Source organism: Camarhynchus parvulus, chromosome 4A (genome assembly GCF_901933205.1).
Source record: "Camarhynchus parvulus chromosome 4A, STF_HiC, whole genome shotgun sequence".
Taxonomy (NCBI): Eukaryota; Metazoa; Chordata; class Aves; order Passeriformes; family Thraupidae; genus Camarhynchus; species Camarhynchus parvulus.
The window spans coordinates 12,496,325-12,513,538 of NC_044600.1; positions in this window are offsets into that span (position 1 = coordinate 12,496,325).

Here is a 17,214-nt window from a genome sequence, read left to right on the forward strand (position 1 = left end):
TGCCTTTGAAAGTGGATCTAGGTTACTTTTGAGTTAATTTTGTAACATGAACAGAACTCATTTGAGTTCAATCAATACTTTGCCACTGTATCGTTTGTGGGTGTAGGCTATGTGTTTTCTTTATTAATCCCAATTAGAATTGTAAACATGGACTGTACCAAAACCACTCTTCTTCGCATGCATAAAATTGCTCTTCTATTTCTAGGAAGTTTAATGCAGGCATGGGCCGCAGGTAACAAGACTGGCTCTGTGAGGGTGCAGCACAGCCAGCGCAGGCAATGCTGGCAGGAGATACCATGCACTTCCTACTCAGAGATAGGATAATACAGTTCTTGTGGACAGCCAAATATAAATATGCATATGGAATATAAAGCAGGATGGTTCTACTATCCAGCCACAGAAGTAATTTTAAAAGCCATGAGTAAATGCATATGAAACCATCACACTTACTGCACCATCTCTATTTTGCAAATTGTTACAGTAAAGTCATGGTTACAATCATTTCAGTCAGCACTTCCTTTATGGAAGTAATTTCTGGAGGTCACAGCCTGAAAGAATGTTTATATCTAATGAAAAAAATCATGCTTGGAGGTTTCTGAGACTTAAAAAAACCCTCAAAACAATCCCCCCCCCATATCATCAAAACTTATCTTGAACAATACTATTTGTTGACTTTATTAAACAAAGTTTTTAAAAGAGGTTTCTCATTTTTTTCTATTAACTTTGAAATACAATTTAAAGACTTAATTTGCTTATTCCTAATTCAAAGATATACAATGGAAAGCTCTGAAGTAGTTAAAAAAAATTGTAGGTGTGGTTTTCATGCATCTCTCACCCACCCATACACTTCAAATGTACTGTTAGAGCTGTGTTTAAAACCCTGGAAATCTGGAGGGGAAGGGATCCCTACAGACCCAGCCCCATGCACGGCTTCAGGATCAGCACTCATGTCTCCAAAGGAACATGAACTAATCCACACAGTAAGACAGGATTTACAAGACAGACTAACAGCTCCTAAGATAGCTGTTACTGCCTCTGTGTTGTTAATGTGTTTGCAAGATTAGTATTAATTACCCAATAAGGGATATATCTGTTTTGAGAGCTTCTAATAAGTCTGTACTTAATATTAAGCAAATCCCATGCAAATGAAATAACATGTAACATAAGCAAGAAAGTATTTAATTATTTGTATGTATATTAGGGGTTTATAATAAATAAATCTGTCTTTGCAGGATCTGTTGTAGGAATATATTTATGTATCTATGAATAGTGATTGTATAAAAGGATATATTCAATACAGACATTCAAGTTAATTAAGCAATGGAAAGGTGATATGAACTTATGATTGTCAGTACACTCAGATACCTTTGATTGTAGCTGTTTTTGTATAAAGAATGGTGAGTACCTGTCTGCCCATCCACCCCTCCCTTCCTCCAACTTTATCAGTCCTGGTTTAGGATCCTGTTCTGAACCTTAAGCATCCTGCTTAATATGAGAATTGCAATATTTTTCTTAGGTAAACAAGAGAGAAAAAACAACTGATAGAAGAAACCAGTGCCAAGTAGAACCATTTCACTGCAGCCCACCAAGCAACCCTGGCTTTTACCAGATGGGGCCCCAGCTAGAGGCTCTGACCCCCCAGTCAGGCACCTGATAACGAAATGCAGGAAAGACTCTGCTCCTCCTCCCACCGTTCATCCCATTTCCCAGCTCCTCTGCCCAGGGGAGGGCTGGGGGAGCAGGGGATGCCAGGCTTGGCTCGGCTGCACCAGCGGCTCCTGGCGCTGCTGCCTGCGACTCACCAGCCCCCACAAGGCTCACACTTGTTTATTCCACTGGGATTCTTTGCTCCCTATCACGCCACAACAGCCAGTGATACTAATTCATCTTCATTTTCTCAAGTACAAAAAACTAACATGGCAACTCGGGCAAATGTTTATAAAAAATGTGCTTTTTATCTCTTGATACCTCTGTGACTGAATTTTCCTTCAAGAATAACAGATGGCTTAAGTGTACCAGGTAAAGACTTTGCATGAGTTGGTGACAAAAAGAAGGGCTGTACAGTGGGTTTTTTATAACATAAATCTCCCCCAAACCCACTCTTGTAAACAGTAATAAGAACATGCAGGGCTTTTTAATTGAACATTAAACTCAGAAGTCCCATTACATTCACAGTACAGTATTCAGTTAATACATCCTTTGGGGTTTTTTTTTCCCTTTGTCCCACCCACAGAGATGTTACAAATTGGATTTAAATTAAATTTCATTCTAAACACATATATTCAATCATAACAAAACAGTGACAAATTAGCTTATTCCATTTAAACTCATTGTATGCTGAGGCTGAGTGCCTCCTGCTCCAACCCAGGGCCTATTTCCCAAAGGTTGGGTATTTAAAGAACTGACGCACAAATGTGTGTGCAGCTATTAGCAGGGGAATTGGTTTGATTATTACATGAAATATCAGGTTGAACTGCAGTGTGTTTTAAAGTGTGAATATGGAAAAGGGTTGTTTTTATTATTGCATCAGTAAAGGGGTATAAAGGGATGGGTACAGAGTGCTGCAGAGGTAGGTGCAGCTGTTCTAGAAATGCCTACATTTTCTTTTCCCTCTTTCTTAAATATAATCTGATACAAAAAGAAATCTGACTGGTAACTTCCCTTTTAACATAGTCTGTTGTAAATCCATTGAAACACTGTTCCCCATTAGCTACCCTGCCTGTATAGGAAAAACATATAAAGAGATTTTCTTGTTTGGTTGTGGGTTTTTTCCCATCACAGCTGGGCCCTTGCTAGTTTTAGCATTTAAAGGAAGCCAGAATGGGTCAGGTGTGGAGAGAAAAGAACAAATTTGATACCACTCCTGAGAGAACTTGGATAGATTCCAAATCAATCTGTCTCAGGGGGTGGAGGAAGGGCAGAAAATCAACAGGCATGAGAAAAAAAAATCCTGAGTGTTACCATGGCTGAACATCAACTGTGGTAAGATCAAACACTTGTGAAGCAAAGGATATTGAAACCGTTATTTGTAAAGAAAAAAAGTCATCATTTCAAAATTATGGTGGAATGTGTTTAGAAAATAAACATTCTCAATTTGCCCAAAAATTTGTTAGGCATAAACAAACTCACTGCTTTTACCAGATTTATGCAGTCTGTATGCACTGAGGATATTTTGGAGATAATTCAGGACTCATTGTTAGAAATTTCTGTAACAGGTAGGACTGTGATGTCCCTACATGGGGATGTGCTTTAGCTGTCTATTGGCCTAGGGTAGTTAGTCACCACTGCTAAAAAACAGGAAAAAAGAAACAATTAAAATTCTAATTGGTTTGAAACTTTAAATCCCATCCCAGTATGCACTCTCATTCTTCTACATACTACCTAAATCCTAGCAAACCTTTTTACCTTCTCTCTGTGGGCCAGCCATGCACAAATTTGCTGCTTCCAAAATTCAAACTCCAAGTTTAACTCTGGATTTAATCCTGCCAGATACCCAGAAGCTACAACCTTCCCTGAACATGCTAAGATCCTCACAAGAAGGGCCCAGTACCTAATGGAATTGCTATGAAGGAACATTTCACAGAATTGCTTAGGTTGGAAAAACCCTGACGATGAGGAAGTCCAACCATTAACCCAGCACTACCAAATCACCACAACACCATGTGCCCAAGTGCCACATCTACACGTCTTTGAAATACCTTCAGGGGTGGTGACTCAAACACTTCTTTGGGGAGCCTGTTCCAGTGTCAACCCTTTCAATGCAAGAATTTTTCCTAATATCCAACCTAAATCCCCTCTGACACAACTTAAGGCATCTGGTCCTATTGCTGCTTGGGAGAAGAGACCTCCAGGTCACCACATCCTCCTTTCAGGCAGCTGCAGGGAGCTATGAGGTCCTTCCTCAGCCTCCTTTTCTCCAGGTTAAACACCCCCAGCTCCCTCAGCTGCTCCTCATCAGCTCCAGCCCCTTCCCCAGCTCCATTCCCTTCTCTGGACGTGCTCCAGCCCCTTCCTGTCCCGAGGGGCCCAGAGCTGAGCACAGGATTTGAGGTGTGCCCTGCCCAGTGCCCAGCACAGGGGGATGGTCCCTGCCCTGCTGCTGGTACAGGCCAGGTGCCACTGCCCTTCCTGGCCACCTGTGCACACCTGGCTCTGTTCAGCTGCTCCCTACCAGCACCGCCAGGTCCTTCAGCCCTCTGGGCACCTTCCAGTCCCTCTGCCCTGACCCTGGAGCACTGCAGGGGGTTGTTGCATGTTTAAAATATAAATAATCATAAATCAGGACATGATTTATGGTAGCTGTCAGCTGAATTTTTCCCCACTTGCCAATGGTGTGAACACTGTGAAGTTCTTTTGTACCTTCATGTTGTCATCTTATCACAGGGGTTCCATACCGTTACCTCCTATCACAAAAGTTCCATACCTTCTTGGTGTTTCTCATGGGCATCTCCTCAGAACACTGACTGACTCTTTCTTCTTCACAAAGCAGCCAACAGACTTCAGCTCCCTTCCCAAGCAGCCACCCCACTCTTTTATAGCATCTTCTTCTCATTGGTTACACCTGTGGCCTGTTAAAGTCAGGCCTGTTCCTAATCTTTGATAATTGGCCCAGCTGAAACTCCTTAGAGGTGAGATTACTTTCTACACTATCTTTGTTTTCTTATATTCTATCCCCCTACACCTTCACAGCTGTACCCAGCTCACTGCCCAGGTGTAACAGCTCCTGGCACCAGTAGTTTTTCCTTTGCCACATGAAGGAGAGCTACAGAAGTGCTGGTTACACCATCACCAATAATTGTTTACAGCTACAGGATCTCAAAACAAGTTCCCCATTTCGTACAAGGTACCAGCAGTGTTTGAGGTTGTACCATCTGCCCAAACAATACTTCCACATTATTGCACCCTATAAATCAAATACAACGGCAGGAAAGCAGGTGGTCATAAACTAACAGAAAAATCAGACCTATATTAGACTAGATCCACTCATCATGTTGCCCAGTGGTTGAATGCAGACAACAGGCCAATTTATTTAGGTTATCTGTGGCTGACAGGGGTGCTGGGAGAGCATGCACATGTTCTGGATAACAAGGCTTGCATGTTCTGACTGGTCTGACAGGGAAATACCTTCCCTCTGTCCTCACTGCTACTTGCCTGCTGGGGGTCCCAGAAAAAACCCAACCAATGCAAGGATCCCCTGGAGGAGGAACACTTCTCTTAGCAAAGAGTGAAGTGGGGCACCTGGGATAGGTAATGATGCTTAGGTAGATGAGCAACTGCAGCCAGAGACAAGGGCAAGGGGTGTCTCAAAGAGGTAAAGGAATTGATGCGGGTGGGAATTGCAAGTGGAACAGAAGGCACTTGAGTGGAGTGGAAAAGTTGACTGTAGCATTGATAAGCTGGAATCTTCAGCAGCCTGGCCGCTGTTTGACACCAGGTCTGCTGAAGAAATATCAGCCTCAATGAGAACTCTGCCTGAGCAAGGATCTCAAGCTGAGAACTGTGGTAAACAATCTGGTTTTTTAGTTGCTTGGGGGTATTTTTGGGTTATTGTTTGTTTGTTTTTAATAATCAAAGACCTTGAGCACACCACCAGCAAGATAAGGACAAGAGACAGTGGCACATCCTCTGGAATAGGGAATGGTGCCCATAGCACAGGATTATGCTCAGCACCAGGGCACAGCCCCACAACATCTGAGCCCAGCAAGCAGAGTAGGGCAGTGACAGCAGCGGGTCTTGGTGACAGCTCAGGGAGTCACAAGTGGAGTGTAGGTTACACATTGACTTCAAGGTCAATTGAAATCCAGGTGACATTCCAAGACAGGGCTGGGGCCATGCACACCTCCACTGCAGGGACTGAAGCCCCAGAGAGGAGCTGCAGAGGGGTTCCTGGGCCATGGACATGCTGCCAGGGGCTGGGCAGGGCTGCTGGGGATTGTTGGGGCTGGTGGGGCCCTGGTAACCATCGAGGGGTGTCTGTCAAATCTACCAGCACACACAGGGGCAGCTCAGGGCAGCAGCAATGCCAACAGAATGTCATATCCTAATGCTGAAATAAGGGCAAAGCTTAATAGGCACAAGTGACCCTCATTCCAAACCACTGGAACTGCTCTGGTGAGTGCAGGTTACACCAGTTGGAGCCAGTGAGATCCAGCCTCTCTTGATTCTGAGGTCAGATCCAGGTACATTTTAATTAAAGGACAGAAAAGGAAGCAGAATGGTATGAGTTAAAACCTACTGCCAGCAAAAGCCTCATCTTTTAAATATTCTTTAAGACTACTTAAGTATTCCTGCCCCAAGGAAGCAAATGAGATTATTCATATAAGTAAAAACTACTTACACAAGCTACGGTTTGCAAGACACTTTACCAATTACAGAGACAGATTTCTGTAACAAAGTCTTACAAAATATGCAAAGACCACTTTTTTCCTACTCTCAAAATAATAAAAACCACTGACTCTCCAAAATTGCAAATTGGAGGGAAGAAAGGGAAAACTGCAACAATAACCCCTCTGCCAATGGTGTTGTTTAAAAATTAGTTTCCTTCTAAAAACCCTGTATTTCCTCTTTACTTTCAGTTATTAGCGTATGATTTCAAATAAAAAGGGGCACTTGAAATAAGTACCAGGAGTTGCTTGGACACAGAAATGTGTCTGATCACAAAATTGCTTACAATGTTAATGATAAAACCGTTCCTGTTTGTCATGGCCACAAAAACCACCTTTTTGAAAGGATAAGGTCCTTTATGATGTTGATAAAGTACTCCTCTTGCAGAAACATAGGGTACCATCAATCAATAACATTTGTCTCTGGCTTCTTTCGTTGACATCCCAATATTGCAACACCAAATCATAATCCTAGCAAAGTGAACAGGCTCTGGGGAAAAGCAGCTATAAATTGGGCCTGCTTGGGTTAAATGAACTCTATCATGAAGGTCTGTTAAGCACTGAGTGTTTTACTTTCTAGCAGAACATTCAAATTGAAAAGAAATAGGTGAATTGAAAGTAAGAAGCAGAGTTAGAAACGAGACAGCCAAAGTAATTTGGTTCTTTACTTAATTAGCAGCAGATCACCCTGATAATCACTGTTGTGTGTTTTTCTTTAGCAGTTACTAGATTTCAGTGTACCTCAATATTTTCACATTTATTCCTCCTCAGTTTGGGAGATTTCCTTAGGTGCAAAGCTCAGCTCCAGCTGAGCAGATATCAGTCCATTGTTTTAATGAGCAAGAAGGGCCTGTGGATGTCAGGGGCTGCTGCAGATCACAAACAGCTCGTTATGTAGAACAGCTGAGCTGAGCTGCACGGGGTTAAAGTCACTTCATTGGGGTTTGGCCCGGGGTGACCATGCACCAGCCCAAATGAAACCCAAAGTTTTCTCTGGCACAGGAAAAGGCAGGCAAAGAGAATCTTGCACCAAAATATGCACGTTTAACTGATGCAACTTTGTCACAAAGATAAGTCTGAGCTCTTTTTGTTGACCCTTTAGTATATAAGTACTAGCCCACTTAAACAACTCCAGTTTTCATGAACGGATTTAATGGTGTTTTGTTATCATAAGAAATTATCATTACAATTATTCCCCTTCAGTACCCTGGAGCACGCTGTGTAGTGCAGTGTCAAGGTTCAATTTTGATCTGGGTCACACATGCATCAGGCATGAGAAGGAACAAACTCAGGTACATGAGTATTGAGCTGTTACTTCCACCTTGGACAAGTGCACAAGCAATCTGTCAATACATGGTGGGCAGCAAGACCTCAAGCCAGGGAGGGAGCTCACCTCAAGGCAGATTTTACTGAGCTTCACTGCTGCCAACACTGTGCAAGAAGTCCAGCTGAACCCCAGGACACAAGCTAGACCTTGACTGGAGGTAAAATGCAATGATGAAAAGGGGGCAAAGTAATTAAAAAGAGCCAGTGCAGCCACACTGACATTCTGCGTAGACACTTTGAGGGTGATGTCTCTCCACAGTTCTAGAATACAACATTCTGCTGCCTGTGTACTCTCACAGATCCTTTCATGTGCATTTTGGTGCACACAGGTAGTATATTCAAAATCCAGTGTCAAATCAAAATTATTATTATCAATTATTATTATCAATTATTATTATCGATTCCAAGTAAAGTAAAAAGTACTCCTGAGGACTGTGGAGATGCATTTCTGACACAGGGAGCAGGATCTAAAAGCTCACCTTCTGACTCAAGTCTTTACACTATTTACAATTGCTTTCCCAACTGCTCAGGTGTCAAAAAAAAGCAAACTGTATTGTGCAGAAAAAGTAACTTTGACAGGTCTAATTTACTGAGACTGATTCATGTGACAGCATAAACAAACCATTCTTTTCAAAGTCTATATTGAAAATGGAGTAAATTGATCGTGGAGTCAAGTGCACTAGTAATTTCAGGGAGTATTGTGATTTCATTTGTAAAACTATTGCAAAGAGGGAAAAACCTGTCTTTCAGAGCTGGCTTCAATTTTTGCACTAGGCAGAACAGTGGAAGAATATGCTGGTTAAGAGCATAGTGCTACTAACAGCACTTTTCCTGTGCAATCCTGCTACTGTGTATTCAGGGAAGGAACATGAGAAATCCCCTGAGAGCTTTTGTACAAATATACAGTGGAGATCAACAAGAAATCCTCAGAGTGAACAAAACATTCTGTATGTGTTTTCTTACTGCTTCTGTAGGGGCAGAATGTTGTGACTGATTAGAACACCAGCATAACACGCAGTTTCTTACTGGAATTGGTTTTTATGCTTAGGAGCAATTAGAGAAACAACAATATGAGAATGATGGTTTTTAACATGGGTTCAAATTATATAATCTCTGAAGTCATTGTTTTCTTGCTCTGCAGGGGAGAGGGCGCGTTCCTGAGAGCATTCACTAACTGACAGTGCCCGAGCTTCTTATCTGGGAATGAAAACGAACGAGATGTAAACTTTCTGAAGATAAGCAATAGCAAAACTCGTGTGCAATGTATCCAGCCAAGCTAAGAATCCTCCAGGCAGAGAAAGTGAAGCCAATAAGTTATGCTAGACAGGCACTTACAGAGGGCTTCTGGGGTCATGTTTACTAATCTCTCTCTCTCACTCTGTCAGAGTGCAATGAAGGACCACAAAGCATGCAAACTACAAGGCAGATAAAGAGTGAATTATTCAAAATTATACCTTCATGCTTTCTATAAAAATAACAAAAGTTAAATCAAGAATGCATTTAACCAAAGAAAAAAAATTAATAGCCCAGATCCTCAGTATGCCAAGATCACAACAACTGGGATGTGTCTTGCAAGAACAGTTTTGTCCATTTTGCAACAAATGGATTTAATAACATGCCCCTGTTTTCTCCAATCCCTTGATTTGGTACAGCCCTTTGGCTTAAGTTCCAGCTGATCCCCTCTCCTTCCTTTTTTATATGTTCCCTTCCATATACAGAAGGTACAAAATCTATTGTTTGTATTTCCAGGGGAAAACCAATTCTGTCTCAAGAATATTCACCTTTTGTGTTCATCTTAAAGATTCATAAGGTCAACACAAAATAGGGAAACAGAGCATTAAATTTCTAAAATCAATAGCATGTACATAAATTGACATTCATTACTTTACAGAGATTTCCAGTTTCTCCTTGATTGATTAAAGCCAGGGGTTGAAAGTAAGTGCTTTTCCCCTGCCTGGAGAAATTCCCAATTGTCCATGCTGTGAACCTTCCATTATGAGACATGAGACAGCGGTAGCAGTACATGGTTCATTTCACACCGCCACAAAATAGACTTGTCATTCCACAATCGAAAGTAAGGAACCTGATGGAAGAGCAATGTGTCAAAAACTTGTCAAAAGCGCCCCGTGCTTAATGACAACTGAGAACAAGGAAACCATATCCTAAGGTTTTCACTGGCCAGATCTCACACGTGGGGAGCAAAGCAGAAAAATTATCCTGTTAATTTGTTATAAGTTTATATGTGATATTGAATGGCAAATCATATTTTTCAAACTAATTAATTTTGATTCCACATTAATTTAGAGAAGATTAATATTTACAATACAATTACATTAGTTAATTTACAAAAGCAGAGGGGCAAAACCATTTAAATAAGGGCTGCTTAAATTAATGCTAAGAAAAAAGAGATATTTTCTCTACTCTAAAAACGCTGGAAAGCTAATGCTGCATTAAATGTCCTGTTATTAAGGGTTCTCTATACTAACATGATAAGTATAACAAATTGATATTTTGTATGAATTATGTTAGACCCTGAGAAATGATAATGTCAAATTCTGCGGCACAGTGGAGCTGAACCAATTAGATGAGTAGATAATTTGGCCCTTCACACTAATAACACATCGTTAGTTAGAATATCTTCAAAGAAAAACACCTATCTGGGGAATACTTTGCAACTAGGTGATGCTTTTTAAATGTTTATACAATGGAGATGGGGATCTGATTTCTTAAACCTCAAATACTAGGAAGGCAATTCCATAAAGTGGGGATTATAACTATATAGAGATGACAAAAATGTTGCTGGTTTATTAACAGTTCCAGAAGCACATGCACATGCATATGATGTATATAACATTTTTTTATGGATGGGCTGATAAATGAATGATGGGCAAAGCTTCAGAGGCACAAGAATTCATGAGGATTCACAAGTCTGGCTGTTTATATCTGAAGTCCTTCAACTAAAAACGGCTAGAAATGCCCCTTAAAAAGGACCTAATGTTAGATTTACAGTACCTCTTGGTCTAGCACAGACCAAGAAAAATTTTGGAGGACTGTCTTTCCTCATAGTGCATTTTTGCATTTATTCTCCTGTCTGAGCACATGGAAAACTTTCCAGAAGTTTATATTAGACCCTCAAAAAGGCTTAAGTTCATTTCCTCAAAGCAAAGTTTAGAGGAAATGATACACATGCCAAATCACTTGACCCTGCAGGAACCTGCAGAGGCAGCAAGTCAGGCTGCCTTGAGAGACCTCCTCGTGTCACAAATGCCAGAAGAGTTTTGTTCAGTGGGGATCCAGGGAGGTTTCCACCTATCCTATTCAGTCATGAACTTCTGAGTGGCTGCAATTTCCCTGAATTACACGTGTTACAAGAGCTGTAATGGCATCTAACAGCACATTCTTCCAGGTAACTCACATAAAACTTGTACAATTCCATTTTTTGACCAAGAGAGACTCAAAGGCAGACACTCACTGAGCCATAGGGCATCACAGACATGTAGAGCAGCACCACTGCTGGGGACACAGGGCAGAATTCTCAGTACCCTGAGGATTATTTTGCCCATGCACTTCATGATCCTTCAGTGGCAAAGGAAGGATTAATGGATGAGTTCAGTAGATAAAGAACTTCCTGGAGGTTCCCTTCCCTCCTAGGACTGCCAGGCTATTTGCCAGAGCAGTCTCATTACCTTCATTTGTGTCCCACAGAGCTTGTGATGGAGTCAGGTTTCCACTGGCCATTTACAACCTGTGGACTTTGCCACACTTTTCTGGAGCTCATAGGACGAAATCAATATTATTCCTGGTGACTCAGTTACTGGGTTGTGTTTGTGTGCGGGGGGGTGTTCAGGAAAGCCTTCAGGAGAGTTTCCTGCATTCATAGGGAAGTAGAGAGTTTGTGTGGAAGGAACGGCAGTATATTGTCAATTCTGAAACCAGCCAGCTCTAAACTTTGTTCAAAAGTGGAAGGGTGAATAAGGTTTACATATATACAACTCTTTGTCCACAACAGTACTTTAGGGGAAAAAAATTAAATAAAATAAATGTAACATCATAATATAATAAAATAAATGTTAACATAACAGGTAACCTGAAAGTGCTCTCTGAAATGATTTTGTAAGAAATAATTATCATTTCAAGGTGAACTGAATCCAAACCCAAAGGCTAAAAGAGGTCTTGGACTCTATCAGGCAAGCACACCATGCTTTGTTGCACTTTCTCCTGGCTCTTTTTCTGGGAAAGATTTTCCCACCTCCCATCTGAGTTAGGTTACTATTAGCCTTCAACATGCAGATCCACTGTGAATACACCACAAGATGGTTGCTCTAACAGCGCACTATGGGATTTGAAAGGAAAACCCCAAGCAAAAAGATAAAACATAGAAAATGTAATGTGGGAATTTAGGAAAGCAGCTGCTTAATTCTGGGCCTTTTCTGCAAACAAAAAAATCTCAGAAACAGCAAGACTCACAAGAAAAATTGAACTCTGAGGCAAAATTATAATTTAATTTCAGTAGTATTAGCAAACACCTTGACTTCTCTACTCCACAGTGAAGGAACTGTGGCTGTGGAGTGATATGTGAGTGTGTGCCTGTGCCTGGCAGAGGGGAGGGCAGCACTGATATTCCCTCTCAGTCTCACCCTCCCCAGAGCATTTACTCTGTTCCTGTTCTCAGAGCCATCTCTGTCTATTCTCCTCGTGCTACAGACACTAAACAGCATATTTGATAAAAAAAAAAATCCTTCCACATTTAAAGGACAATAGGACAATTGGCTAATTGAATAAACTGATTATTTTAAGGGCATTTACAAAACCATTCTAAAACCATTCACCCCATCAAGGAAAAAAATTCCAATTGGTGTCGGGAGCTGTCCTTAGGGATCCACCACTCTAAGCCTCTCAGCATTGCACTGCCAGTGTCTTTGTTCTTGACCTGACCTAAAAAAGTGCTCTCTTTATGAGTCACAGAGGATTTATTTTCTGCCTTAGCTTAGCCTCAGCTTCTTTTAGGTATAAAATGACAGTTTTGCTCAGTTGTGGCAAATGACCTGCACTTTTTATGATGTAGATGATTGTCCAGCAGGATCTATGCTGAAGCCACCAGTGTAATTGAATTTAGGAGCACAACTGCCTGGAAATGTTTACTAGAAACACCACTCTTGGGGATGGCAGTAGGTTTTGGAATTTCCTCCTGTTTTCACAGAAATGTTTAAGCCTAAAAGTGCAATTTATCAGAATATTTTACAAGATACTTTTTTATTGTCCAATGAAACATTTAATGTGTGAATTAAATCCATAGTTCACACAAGTCCCTAAGAAATGTACAGGTTTATCTTATTTTACACTGACTGAGGATCTGGTTGTATGAAAACTCTCTCCTTTCCCCAGTTTTATACATAAATTTGTCCCTTGAATCAGCTCAGAGCAAAACCCTACAGTCTATATGCTCAGTTCTGTAACTCGTTACAGGTTTTTGTACATCTGCAGGGAAACATTTTATAATCTAGGCATTTAAGCTTACTGATATGTGCTTTATGGCTAACAGAAAACTCTGAAAATATGTTTCAGGATAGTGTTTGGATTTGAAATAAAACTTGTGCAGAGAGAAGTCATAAACACTATCTACTCCTACAAATTTGAATCAGTTACTTAAGAATTGTCTCTCCCAGATTACATAAGGGGTCTCTTTCCTTAAAATGATTCCTCTTTGAAACCTGAGTCTGGGTTATAGTCCTGCTTTAAGACACGGCAGCTTGGTCAGAGACAGCTCCTTTCAGCAGCTGGGCCTGTGTTTTTCAGGCTTATTGAAGACTGCACTCATCCTTCCATTTGCTAAGTATTAATATTTTCTCACTTAATTCCTGCTCTGTAAGTTTTAATTTCCAGAAGTCAGGTCTTTGTAATCAAATCAAAACTTCATTATCTAAGTAGTATTGGTAATGCTCAAAATCTGTAACCCTAACCTTACAGTGTTGTAGTAGGTGATTTTAATTATTTTTCCTTTAAAATTCTGATCACATTCAAGAGCTTCTAGCGAAAAAAAATCCTGAAAATAAGACAAAACCATCTCAGAATAATCAGAAGCTAAAAGAATAGAAAGTTGAAGTATATTATTTTAAAATCCTCATGAATTTAAGCCAAATTTCAACCTGAGGTGGCTGAGCAATTGATTTTGTAGATATGGCTAATTGCTTACATATTTTCCCATAAATAACAGAGTTTAGACTTCTATCAAGGTTTTACAGGGCTGTATTCTGTACACTATGTAAACAATGCAGTGCTAATACTTCTTCCCTCTCTCTCAACCTTCCCACAGGTTTTACATCCTGACATTTAAGAAAATGTAAATGTTAAAGGTTACCTACTTCTATAAGGAAGTCATTTACTCTACCATTCAGGGTAAAGTCACACCATTACCATCTGAAATATTAAATCACTACCAATTCATACCATGTGGGAGTTTTGTAGAGCAAATGGATTTCTCACTGATTGCCACTGTTACTTTCAAAAAAAAAGGGCATGTGATGAGTGGAGAACTGGCCTGGGGACCCTGCAGTGCAGTGAGAGGGCTGGCACTTCACTCCTGCAGTGCACAGTTGCTGTCTGCCACACGGGTCCACCAAAAGGGAAAATATGAAGTTTAGCATGGTGGGACTGGAGCTGTGCACATTGTCCAGCCACCATCCTGGCTAACAGCCCAGCTGTGGCCCACCTTCCCTGGCCTCCAGGATAACTGAGAGCAGGGTTTCAGCGCTGCTGGACAGGGTGTGGGTAGTACACACTGCCCTCCCTGGATCCATCCCATCCTGACAGAGCCATGGAGCTTCGTTCTCTGTGGGGAGCTGAGCCTGGCTGGGCTGCTGCCCTTGGGTGTGCTCTGGAGCTCTGCCTAAATCCACACTTCAGCACAGGCTTGTGCATAAACAACACTGATGATGAACAAGCTGGGGCTTGAGAATCAGCTCAGATCTACATTTAAGCAGTGCTGTGGATGCCACATACTCAGCTTGAGAATTCCATTTCATCTTGTCTGGAGCAAGGGGTGTGCACAGCACAAGGGATCCCAGGGGCTCCAGAACCCACAGCATCACTGAAGTCAACAGAGGTTTTGGATTTTAAGTTGATTCTGTTTCATAACTGCTGGATTCTTTGAGATATGCAAACCAGAGAAGCCCACAAGCTTTCCATAAACAGTATGAGAAAGCTACAATACTTCTCTAACCACATCTTACACATTCTGTGTGTTACTGTAGGACACAGAGTCCCACTGGATGTTATTTATTTCTAAGAGTATTTCCATACACTTCCCTGACTTAAGAAGCCTGTATGCCCAGATGCAAAAGCAAACATTGCTCTTTGTGAGTAATGTTTGCTGAACTGGGCTCTAACCAGCTGTCTGCCTCCTTTTTTGTTCCCTTACAAGTGTACGCAGTGTCAGATGTCATCTAGTCTTTGTACATTTCTACAAAAAACACATAAAATCTCTTTCTTGATTATCTTTGCTTAATATGACATATACCAAAGCCCTACAAAGTCAGCTGTTTGTTAGATTTATCATCCCTTCAAAAAAAAGTTCATCAATGCCCGAAAGATGTTACTTTCATGTGGATTTGTGCATTGAGAAACTGCTGTCTGATAACTTAAGCATAAAGTAAATCTTCCTTAGCTAACAACATCAGAAACAATTTCCAACAAAAGCTTCTAGGAAATATTCAATTCACTGTACAAAGATTCATTTTTATCTCTGTATTATACCACTGATGTGCCAAATGGGAGCAGAATTGTCTGCACTGATAGAATAACATGCTCTCCCCTCCTATGGTAGGCATTTGCTTTATTTTTCTTTCGTGCACTCTGGGCAGATAAAGGCCATGATATTAAACTGTTTTGCCATCTCGTCATACTTTGTTGGTTACTGTTTAAAATAGAGCAGATGTAGCTTCAAAGTGATATGAGAATGCAGTCTAGTACCTAAGCACAATACACATCCCTTACTGAAGGCTATTTATTGAGGAGAAAACATTTCACACATTTGTGTGTTATACAGAAGATGCTTTAATAAGGTTATTGTATTTGCCTGTCATATTGGACTGGCTTTGTACTGGAAATAGTCTTATTAAAGAGAAAGACTGTCTTTTCTATGACCAGGGTCTTTGATATTTAGAGAAAGATAAAACAAAAAGAACAAACTGCTCGAGCATTTCTTTGACATTCTGACACACTATTTCCTAAGCTGATGCTCTTGAGGTGAAAGCTAAGAAAAGCAGAGAATGAAATGCTTTGCCTTTTCTACTCCCTAGTCAGTAATAAGCCCTTTCATAATCAGCAATAGTCAAAGATATTCCACTCCATCAAAACCAAACACAAGTCATCCCCTGTGGAGCCAACAAGAATTTTCAATTTTCCACCCTTTTAGTACAGGTGCTTTTTATGAGCGACTTCGAAGAAGACTACTCAGTGCTGAGCCATCTGGTCATATCCAAACCCCCAGATACTTTGTCTCAAAGGCTATTAGAGAATAGTTTTAAGGCAAATGAAAAAACAATAAAACTAGGCGCAGCATTCTTTATCGTCAACTGTACTGTGACATGCTGCTCTCTCACTAATTCAGGTACGTCCCCTCCTGAATTCTAAAGTGAGTTTCATCCAAGTCCTTCATTTTCCAGGATGGTGGCCACCAAGGGAATGAAGCAGAAAAAATGTGAGGATCTTCAAGGCACCATTAGCAGCTCCATTTTTTGCTCATACACATGCACATACCACCCCAGGAAAAGAGATTTTTACTAGAAAATTCATTCTTTCTTATACTAAAATGAAGTCTCTTGCAAAAAGTGGTTGTAGGTGTTCCACCTTGGATTAATGTTCCATTTCCTCCAATATATCTCTGCATTCACTGTTTTTATCTGTGCCCAGTTAATTCTCTTTTCATGGTTTTCTCCTCATTTTCTCTTTTACCATCTTTCTCATTTTTAAAACATCTTTTACTATTGATTTTCAACCCTAATTACAACCACAACTGTGCATTTTATTTTCTCTCACACAGCAGGTGAAATTTCATCACTAACTACAGTGAACTTGCACTGATGACAAACACAATGGACTACAACTGGCAGCAGCTAATTTATCAGCTGCTGCCATCAACCCATTTGAAATAAATATAAATGCATGAGTGCAAAACAAGTGAAAAGTTCATAGAGCAGGTGGATAATAACATCCATCCTGAGCTTCACTAGTCTTTCTGCATCTTATTTTCTGTCAGCCAAGAGAAAACACTACAGTATCTCTCATGTTTCTGGCCAATCATTAGGATTTGAAAGCAAGCACCTGACAGCACCTTTTCTCATGCTTATACTTTTGTCATCTTTCACCTGTGGAGTTGGTTCTAACTTCTGCTTCAAGCTGCCCTTTCTGATGAACTTTCCTTCCAAATAATTCTGTTTGTTTTTATATGTGGGTTGGTTTTTTTGGTCGGTTTGTTGTTTGTTTGTTTGGGGTTTTTTTAAGTACA